Source organism: Aythya ferina, assembly GCF_964211825.1.
Source record: "Aythya ferina genome assembly, chromosome: Z".
In the NCBI taxonomy this organism is placed as follows: domain Eukaryota; kingdom Metazoa; phylum Chordata; class Aves; order Anseriformes; family Anatidae; genus Aythya; species Aythya ferina.
This window is the reverse complement of record NC_140299.1, coordinates 53,851,792-53,862,968: the sequence shown is the minus strand read 5'-3', so window position 1 is coordinate 53,862,968 and position 11,177 is coordinate 53,851,792.

Below are 11,177 nucleotides of genomic sequence, written 5' to 3'. Positions count from 1 at the left end.
TAAAGAAAAAGGAGAGAAATCACAAGAGCTGCAGACAAGCACCCCAGAGCCCATGCCCCAGGAGGAACCTGGAAAACAGGGATCACATTTCTGCTGGTGGCTGTAGGCTCCAGAATGACTGCGGGATCGCTGGTGGTGCACATCATGCGGGTCTGCAGCTCTTAGTCTGAACTGTGTGCACCGCAGGCAGAGACAGCATTAGACCTCTGGTGGGAGGAGCACTGCAGCTTTGGGAAATAAATACTCCCCTCATGTTGTATAGCAGAAATGTGTTCAAAAAGGGAAGAAAATTGGGTGTAAAAGCAACCCACATCATGCATGCAGTATTCCTCTCAGCTCCCTCCAAGGGAGGAAAGTTTGAATCCAACTGATTTTTGATGCTCTTTCCTTGCAAGCAGAAAATGTCTTCTTTACAGGACTTCAGTGTCACAGCACACATTTCACTAAGAAGAGCAGAACATCCCCTCCTAAGGAGCAGGAGTTTGCCATGAACAAATATCATGCTTTACTGAGTAGTGGAGCGGAGCAGCTCACAGAAGAATTCGGTGCTTTCCCTTTTTGTTCAGGAAGTCACACAGTGCTTCAGAGGCAGGATCAGCTACTCCCATAGCTAGGAAAGAAAACTGTGCAGGCATCTGAGCACTAGAGTTAATCTTTGAGATAGCAATGAAAATTTGGCCACTTGTCTAGAAAGGAAAACCCTGCTGAGCTTTTGTGCAAGGTCTTATAAAACAGCCAGGCGCAGCAATAGCTGTGAAGCAGTGCCTCTATGCAGCCACAGACAAAGCCATGCCAAAAGCCTAAGCCTAGGTGCTCAGCTTGTTTCACTCCCAGACTCTGATCCCAGGCTAGCAGCAGTGATTTCTTGCCATCCGACTCCCCCTCAGAAGAAACTCGCACACAGCTATCAGGGCAATTTTTTTCCATTATCCTGTCCAGACACAGAGGCGCTCTCAGGAGCCTTGTGCCCAGGGTTGCTCACCATGATCATCCTGCATATTACCAACCCAAAAGGTTTTCTTGTTTCAGGGGCATGAGGACAGTGCATAAGATCCAGAGGACACCTGCCATGAAGCATGGGTGTGCTAGTCCCCGGCAGGGCAGACATGGGCCATCCACACCCATGTGCTAGTGCTCTGGTTTGGTGAACCATCACCTGCACATCACCTGCAGCACCTCAGGGTCCCAGAGACTAAGGCAAACCCCTCTAGCCTTCCCCCACATGCATGCAAAGCAGGGGGTGCTCCCCCACTGACTGCCCCTCCCTGCTGGCAGGAGCACATGCAGGTTCAAGAGCAACCTCTGGAGCCAGGCTGAGACCCCACCACAGTCCTCAGTTAACCCCGCTGGTAAAAGCTGCTCTTCACTTCTGCATTGAATTTGTTTTCTTTTAACCTGTGGCTTCTGGGTCTTGCTATCTGCCTGTCTGCTTGACCAAAGAGCCCTCAGTCATCACATCCCTGCTCCCAACAGCTACTTACAGACTGGGATGAAGCCAGCACCTGGCCTCCTGGGTGAGAAGTCAAACAAATTGAACTCCCAGCCCTTTCACTGCAAAGGCAAGTTTTCTGGTCTCCTAATTGTTCTCATTGCTCTTCTCAGAGCCTCCTCCAAATTACCAGTGTGGTTGTGAGCTGCAGGCTCCAGGGCTGGACACAGCACTTCTGCTGCAGCCCCTGCAGCATCAAGCCTGGAGGTAACACCCCAGTGTTAGTGCTTTAATTTTCTATGTAAGTGTCCCAAGCCAAGTGTTACCTCAAAAGCTACCCTTCAAAAAACACGGGGTGACCACTGCCATTTAGAGCCACAAGAGCAACCACATCCCTTCTCAGAAACACTCTCAGAGTGTCCATCCTCGCCCAACAAAAATCCCTGACCGTGGGCAGCAGGCTTTCCCCTTTTCCTTTTTCCCAGCAAGGGTAAATCTATCCAGCAGTGAGCAATGGGTTGTTACTCATCCCAGGCCATCTCAGCAGCTCGGTCCGTCTGCTGCAGGGGATTTCTGGTAGCATGCTCACTTTTCTTCCTCGTTATGCTTTTTCTCCAGGGTGCCCATCTGAGCAGCTACAGCAGATTTAAAGATTGTGCTGGGCACAAGTGTGAGCCCAAAATGCTCTGAGGCACTGGGGCAGGGAGAGCGCTGGGAAACGCTTTCTAGACAAACACTTGTTCAGTGTCTTTTTGTTTAAAGACCTTTTGATGGCAAGTTCCACTGGGGTCTATGTCCAGCTAAGGCATGAGCACAATGGTTTTCAATTTTATTTATTTTTACAGCATTTGCAGTAGGTGCTGATAACCAGTGCTTTTGTTTGTTAACAAATTTCTGCTGTATGAACCTGTCAAACTAGAATAGTATTTTAATACCTTCCAGAAGCTGTCTGTCTCCACTGTTACTCAAAATAATAATAACAATAATAATAATAATAATTTTCCAAACACAGAGAATCTGTTACAGGGCAGTACACAAAACACAAAGAAGATTGAAGGATGAGGCAATTTGGGGTAAGAAGAAAACCCCAAGTGCAGACCTTACCCATTGTTTCTAACAGCATAGCTGTTGGCTTAGTGTGTAAGGAAAACAAATCATTAAATTTGATGTGCTCAGGGTCATTTTTTTAGAGTAAATCCAGATTGGGCATATTTTATTTTGTGGGTTGTAGGGTTTTTGTTGCCGTTGTTGTTGTTTGTTTGTTTATGTTGAAGAACCACAAAGAGCTACCAGGTCTGCATGTGTCTGTGTATGTGTGTGTGATGTGTGTGTCTGTGTTTGCATTAAATTCCCTGGATATGTAGTGGCAACTTCAGTAACAAGGTGGACTTAGGAAGAGCTACAGCAGTCCAAGTGCCTGGCACAAATCCAGCCACTTCAGGCCTTCAGGACTGCACAGTTACAGAGATATGCATGAACCGCTGGATCCAACCAACAGGAGAAGAAAAAATAAAGAGCATGAGATTTTTACCATGCTGTGACTTCAGCCAACCTCTTTGTCATTCTCCATTTAATGTGTTTTGGGGAATTACTGCCTTTATGAACACAATCTGACAAAGTGCCAGAAATGGAGATTTGCTCACACAAATAAAGGGAGGTCCATCCTACGCAGTGAAAGCAGAGCTGCAGGGATGTCCACCCAGGGATTTAGCAGGGAAATGGACACTGGTTTTACCATCCCTACAGGCTGTCCATACTCTGTGGTACTTCTTTCTTTTTAGACTACCCCCATAAAATTGCCAAAATGTGCTTGGAACATGCTGCTGCTCCTCACCACACCATCTGAGGTGTGGGTCTCTCCTCCACTGCACCAAAGCCAGCCCAGGGGATAGCAGGCAGGAGGTCACCAGCTTCAGCGGCTTCCCCATAGCATCACTGTCCTTTTCATGAAGGACACAGGACAAAATGCTTTTGCATTTTTTGCATTTTTGTTTTGTTTTGTACTAGGTCTGTCTGGGATGGAGTTAGCTTTCCCCACCGCAGCCCATACAGTGCTGTGCTCTGCACCTGTAGCTAGAACAGCAGTGGTATCACTCCGGTGCTGTGTCTATCACTGAGCAGCGCTGGCACAGCACCAGGACTCCCTCCAACACCCCCAGAGCCAACAGGCTGGGGGTGGGCAAGAGGTGGGGAGGGGACATCACCAGGGCAGCTGACCTAAACCAACCAAAGGGATATTCCATACAGTGTGGTGCCACACTCAGCAATAAAAGATAGGGAAGGGAAAGAAGGAGAAGGGAGGACTGTGCTCATGAAGATGTCTGCACTCCCATACAACCACTACATGTGTTGAGGCCCTGCTTCCTGGGATGTGGCCAAATACCACTCATTGATGGGAAGTGGAGATTATAAAGCACAGATGTTTTTTCTTTCCCTCTGTGCTTCCTCACTACCTTTCCTTGTTTGTTGTTTGGTTGTTGTTGTTAGTTTTGTTGTTGTTGCTTATTTTGTTTTGTTTTTTCCTCTTTCTTTTGTCTTTAAATTACCTTTATCTCAGGATAGGGATAAGTTTTAAAAATTATCCTTAATTACTTAAAAAAAAAAAAATTAAAAAAGCCTGCGAGCTTTTTTTTCTTTACAGCATATTTTCTTCACCCTCCCTTTGAGAAGAGGGAGTGAGAGAGTGGTTGTGGCGGAGTTCAGCTGCCCAGCAGGGTGAAACCACCACAGCCACCTCCTCATGATTGCAGGCTAGAGAAATCAGGTCACAGCCCAAAGATGTAAATACAGGTGCCAGTGGGGTTCCTGTTCTAGGCTGGCTGGATCCTAAAGCTCCATGGGGCTTCCAGAGAGAAGTAAATATGAAAAAATCTACAAAATCATATGGCCCCCAAGGGACTACAATGAAGCCAAAGCTGTGCCTGGCAGAAGCTCACTTCTGCATCATGTGGAGTTGGCACATGCCTCTCCAACCAACGTGAAGACCCAAGCACATGGCTGTTCTCTCCACTGTGGCAGTGGTCATTATATTCCCACTGAAAAGAAAATCTCTTGCTACATACAATAAAAGGAAATAATAAAACCTGCTATACAATAACAAATTACAACATTATTTGCTTTAAATTAGCTGAGATTAGTAGCTCTGTATGAAGTTCTCAGATCACAGAAACTGATTCTTAGAGTGAGTAGCTTTTAAACCAATTATATGTGGATGGATATTAATAATACCACTGCAATGGACTGAGAAAGTGCACACATAAACACTTAATACTAATGCAGGGCACATACACACTGCCAGCTCGCTGCATTTCCTACTCTATGTCTTTCAACTGCTGAAGTCACATTATGATCATTTCCAATTCTAGGTATCTTAATTTGGAAATAATCACTTCAAACTATGTTAAAGCTTTAAGCATCCCACACAGAACTGATTGCTCTGAGATCTCCATTATTCTTTTTAGCATAGTGAATGCACACTTAATATTTCCTAATAGGTACTAAGAAGCTCAAGGCAGAAGAGACTTCTAAAATAACTCATGCTATTTTAAGATAATCCAATTTAAACAAGTGCCAGCTAAAATATTTCTAGATTGAAAAGTTTTCTGTAGTAACTTGTAAATGCAAAATCAGTCACCAGACCAATTCTATCTGCCATCTCTTCTTATCACAGAGTTACACTTCAGTCCAGTTAAAAAATCCCCATTTGAAAATAGGAAGGTGTGGGTTGAGCACCGGATTTTTATCTAAATATTTCAAAAACATACTAATGTGTTTAAACCACAGCTTGCAGGGAAGTTGAAGAATACCGGAGTTGGCTCAGGAGCCAGCACACCCCTGCTCCAGCAGCCACCAGAGGAGGCAGAGCCATGGTCTCCAACACAGGCTCCCTGTTCAGGCTCCTGTTGATGTCTCACCTGGATGTTAACAGCTCCCAGGGCCAAATACAGCCTTCTCTGGGGAGATCACATCGGGTTGTAGCATCCCAGATAAGGGCATTAGCACAAGCAAAACCAGAAGGCCCAACATATCTACTTGAGTTTTCATCCTCGCTCATCATCTGAATCTCCACTGCAAAGCAAGAAAAAGTTTCTCTGTAGTTAAACAGAGAGAGAAAGAAATAAAAAAATAGACTGGGACATAAATGGTGGTGAAAACTTAATGTCAGGCACACAGGCAACACATCTGATAGGTAGGTTTGTTGTTTTGTTGCTGCTAAAGCCTGTGGGAGATGTCGTGTTCCCTGCCTGTTTGAAAGCCCGGCTGCACCTCATGTGTTTTTAAGTGCCTGCCTTCCAGTGGGTGGTTTCCAGGCTCTGCCCTGCAGCCTGCCGTGACCCAATCCCTTCCAAAACCACCACATATTGACCATGCCCTGGCAGACACAGATTGAGACCAAGCACCCAAGAATGAAGTTGAGGGATTTCTAAACAGTGGGCTGTCAAAAGCTTGGGTCTCTGAGGGTGCTGCTTTGGGTTTCTCCCAGTTTGTCCTCGAAGAACGTCTCCCACCAGCTGTGGCAGCCTGTGTCAAGAAGCCAGCAGGAAATAACAGGCACTTGAGCCCCCAAAGAAGGAGCTGCCAGGCAGCAACACTCCCTCCCTGGCTGTATCCAGGCTCTACATGACCTGCCAGAGAGCAGGTGCCAGAGGAAGGGAACATCTGAAGGCTTGTGGCCTGACACTGGAAACCCCTTGAGATCAATCCCACCAGGGACAGAAGAGCCAAAGTAGAGCTGCAGAGCAGTGAACTGTTTGTGCCCACATGGCCTGATTCTGCTCAGCACTTTGGTGTGAGACAGCTCTGTGGGACATGGCAAAGACCTGCTGAAATCAGCCTGCCAGGAAACCTCACCAATCCAGGCCATGTTTCCAGGCCCATCACTGTGGCTGCCCATCCTCAGACAGTCACGGTGTGGCTGTCTGGGCATAAGCACAGCAGCCTCAGCCTGGCCACCCATATCTGCAGAGGCTGGCCTTATCGCCAAGCACCTTCAGAAGTTCCCATGCCAGGTTCAAGCCAGCATTACACATCCTGCACAGCGCCATGTGAGGCCCCCAGTGCAGATCACTGGGAGACAAGGCAGCAGCACTGGTGCCCAGCATCACAGATACAGGGCTTCTGTCTGCCCTCAGCATCCACCTGTGCCAAAGCTTCACACTGAGGAAAATAACACCTTCCAAGACAGCACTTACATGCCAGGAGAAGCAGCGGTGACTTTCTGTACTGCAGGAGTCAGCCGCACAAATTAAGAGTTCTCCACCTGCTATTTCAGTCACCAAGTCTCATCCTTTGGCACTCTGGGGACCTCCAAGCAAGGTCCCTGGTGTACTGCACTCTCCCCTGTCAGCATCTCATCAGCCAACTTCCTGCTTTCCTGCTTTCATGGGCTGTGCCCTGGGAAGCAGCATGCCTGGCAGCACCCTCACCACCAGGTTAGACACAGAGGTCTGCACATACCTTCAGATAACTCTGAGAAGAGGGAAAAAAAAAAAAAAAAAAAAAAAAAAAAAAGACTTTCTTTGCAAATCTTGTATGAGATCATGAATACACTTGGTCTTGATAATATAAGGAAAGTCTTCAGCAGTTGAAAGGAGCCATCACAGTGCCACCTGTAACACACCAGAGCAGCAGAAACACCAGAGAGCTTACTTACATGAGCATGGACATTCACAAGCCAGGGTTTGACTGATAAGCCCTGCTTCAAGTGCCACCAGCCTAAATCTCACCCCCAGGCTGTGGGGATCACAGAGGCCTTCCCTACCTCATGCCAAATGACAGGGACTGCTCCCTAGGGTGATGTTTCCTGGCTTTGTCCAGCCCACCTGCATGCCCTTGCAGAAGGCCACGCATCAGGAGACATCATTAGCCAGGGTTTCCGTGAGGCTGCAGGTGTTCTCCTTTGGATCTGCACCCTACCCCTTTTACCACTGCTATACCCCTCAGATGTGTCTTTGTGCACACATGCATACCAGAAAAACTTGCCTGGTTTTTACGTTGCCTAATAAAATATGTTCTTTCTCCCTGCAAGCCTTGATTCATTCATCTCAGCTGCATTACCATGAGTTGTGCCTTTTCCTGCCAATGCTGTCCTGCACATGGGCATCTCAACCAAATCCCTGCAGCTCACACTGCAAGCTGTGCTGATGGCAGCTCCCCTTGACTTCCCACAAAGCTTTCAGCTTGCAGAAGTCAGTGCAGTAGCCCTAACTGGTGGAGAGGGACCTCTGTTCCAGCGGCCTAACTCTTGTCTTACTGCCCTCATCTCTCCTCATGCAGGGCCACAGCCTGGACACTGCAGTGCTGTGCTTGCCAGGCATGAATATTCCCCCTGCCTCATCAGTTACCAGCCTCAGATATTCAAGTTTTCATAAGTCATGTCTCACATGAAAACCAGCAGTAATGAGGAAGCATGCAGAAGAGGCTGGTCTCTGTTGTTTACTTTGCTGAAACAGGATCCCAGTACCCCATGTTTGTACCTACCCACAAGGCAGTAATTACCAAGTGGAGGAAGAAGCACAAAATTGCTATCTAAAAAAGCTTTTCCACTCCTTGAAACCAACCTGGGTATCTTTCAACATAGGTATGTGAAATACAAACACACGCACACAGAAAGACATGTACAAGGCTATGAGATGGACCTTGAAAGAGGTATGGGCAGTGGTGTTCCCACAAACTGGCTTGTGTGCAGCTGAATAGTGCAGGACCTGCAGTAAGATACAGCAAGAAAGAGTAGAAGACACATGAGAGATACAAGAGTTTTCAAAGAAATAGAAAATGCAAGCTAATACGCATGCTGTCTTCCATTTGCAGTCATCCTGTATGCTCCTGTAAGAGGGCAGAAAATATGAGATTTCCCAGATATAATACTTCTTTGTAAATACCTGTTGTTTGCTCACCAGCAAAACTCTCTCTCTCTCTGTAAAATGAAGAAATTCCCAGCTACTTTCAAGACTTTGGTCTTGGTCCTTCTTAAAACAAGCCCCCCTCCTTTATTCACAATCTGTGAGCGGGCCTTTCTTCAGATGCTACCTTCAGGGAGCAAGAAACAAATAAGAGCCATCAAATTGCTGTTCTGTAAAACATTCATGCATGAAAAAGGAAATTGTTCTGTACTATTAGCTCTAGCAATACTCAGGATGTAATTTCTATGGATATTTGTACATTATATTTACAGCTTTCCCAGCCCCTCCTTGTTTTTCTGCTTGCACTGCACCAAGACCCAGTGCTCTGAACACATTGGGAGGGTGACCACGACAGGATCCCATGCAGCACTGGCTGGTCAGCAAACCAAAATGAAGATTAATAGGCAACCCAAAACACTATGGATTATCAGATTTCACCACACTAAGATTGTAATACGAGAGAATGCTCATGAGAAATCATGCAGTATAGAAATAAATGTTTCTCAAAACGGAGATGGAGGGTAGGGTATGCAATAAAAGTAGGCAATCTGAACTGGCAACTCTTATAAACGTCACTGGTCTTCAGGCTGGTCTCAACTTTCCAGATCTTCTTATTGTTCTTAGGCTATCTTATCAACCCCCTTTCTTTTCTTGATATTTCAATTCAGCAAGACATCCCAGTGACACACAATCACAGCAAACCCTCCACAAACATACTGAAAAATGATTGGAACCCAATGTTTTCATGTTACCACCAGGAAGCTGAAGACCACTGTCCACTCTGACCCTAGAGTTACACATTCCCCAGTCTTCCTATCTATTTTCTCTGCATTTGGCTTCCTGGCATTTTCTGTGCCCCATCTGGCTATTTCCATCTGATTCCAAACACTCCATCCCCACTGCTCTTCTCCTTCCTGCACTTGTCCTCACAAGTCCTTCTCCCTCCCTTCTGCACAGCCTCTCCCTACAACAACCAGTGCTGCTCAGGGAGGACATGCTGCGTGCTTCTGCTAGATTCAGTCTGCTAAATATGGACCACAGCCTTGAACACAAGAGTATCTGGATGCCCGCATCATCCCTTGAGAGGGCTTTCTCCACATGCTTAAGCATTTGCAGGATTTGGATCTTTGATTCTCAGACCCTTGAGTCAGAGAATGCATCATTCTCTTTGCATGATCAACAGCACTTAAGGCAATTACACTCAGAAAATAATACTCAATATGCATATGCCTACATAAAAGCAGCATGACACTGACATTTCAAATGCAGAATTAAGCTGATTTGGCCTTTATTTTCTAAGAGTACTTAAGACATTTTAAACAATACAGCATCAGGCAAGCAAAAGATTTCAGTGATGGGAACTTGAAATGATTTGCATGTTAGGGCTCTTTTGGCAGCATGAGCAAAGCTCCCCTGATTTCAGCAGCAATGGAGCAAGGCCATTAAGCAATAACATTAAAAACGCCATTCCAGACAAATGGTATCTCTAGAGGGCTTCAGGGGGGTGACACATGTATAAAGAAAATAAGACGACCTAATTGATCTGAAGAAGAGGATCCAACAATTTGTGTTAAGCATCCAACAATAGGTAAACACTACCAGAGAAGTTACACTTGCTCTGTATTCAGTGAAGGCATTTTCAAGCCATCACATACAGAAATGCGAACTGATTATAATCTTTGCATCAAAGAGGAAAACTGCCCAATCTCTGTGCTTTTGTTTCAGCTAATCTATGTTCACAGCACTCTTCATGCAAATGAGTACATTTGTTGCAAATGGAGTAAAATTACTTTGCTAATCATCTAGTATTTTATCATCAGAGTTTCAGGCTTTAAATAGCTTGTTTGTGCTATACCTGTCTGCTAGCCATGCTCCCTTTTGGTGTCTCGCATTGGTTCTGCCAAATTCACCCTGGGGCAAGCAAGTAGGCTGTACAATGAGTTTTCCAGGGGAAGCAGAAGGATAGACTGGCCTTTCTTCAACCATGTCTGTGGTAATCCACAAGGTATGAGAGCACTGTGTGTTCCTGCTGGTAGCAGACAGCCCTCAGGCATGTCCTCACAACACTTTGTAAAGGGAAAGAGGCTTTCACTGCATCTCACAATCCCAGTCCCTGGCTAGAAGTGTGGCTCTACAGGCTCCCTTTTTGAGGTCAGTCTAGTGCAAATGGTTTCTCATATAATGATAGATGCAGGAATGCAGAGAAAGATGGGAATGGTGTCTCAGCTCTTATCTTTCACTTGTACTCAGAAGCCAAAACAGGTAACAGCTATCCAAAATCCACCACAAGGATGCTAGGACAGAGCTGTAGACATTGACTGTGCTTTGAGCTAAGAAGCCTACATCAAAAGCCCAATAAAGCTCTGTTACAGAGGCACATTTGCCAGAGGACTCCTGCTGCTAGCCTGGGTCTGGAGTGAATGTAGAAGAGCTTTCAGGACTTTCGTCAGTATGCATTTAAAGCAAGCTGTTCCAGGGCCAGGGGAACCAGCAAAGCTTGGTTGCAACATCCACCCTTTGCTCAAGGCATAGTTGCATGGACCTGTCTGGACCAACAGATGCCTTTGCATTGCCCAGACACTAGCTCAGTCGTGATTGCCTAGTCCTTAGCAGGGCCCTGCCCTGAGGTCCTTTAGAGGTACAGGAACTCAGAGTGATCCTACAACACCTCCTTTACTCCAGGTTTGTCTGAAATGGGTCAGCAGTTTGATTTAGATTGCATGTGCTTTGTTTCCTCCTGTCCCCTTCCCTGCCCAGACACTCCAGTAAAACTTTTTCTGAGTAAGATGTTGGGACAAAGGCATGCTGGAAGGCAGCTATTGTGAGCTTATGTATAAATGAATTAT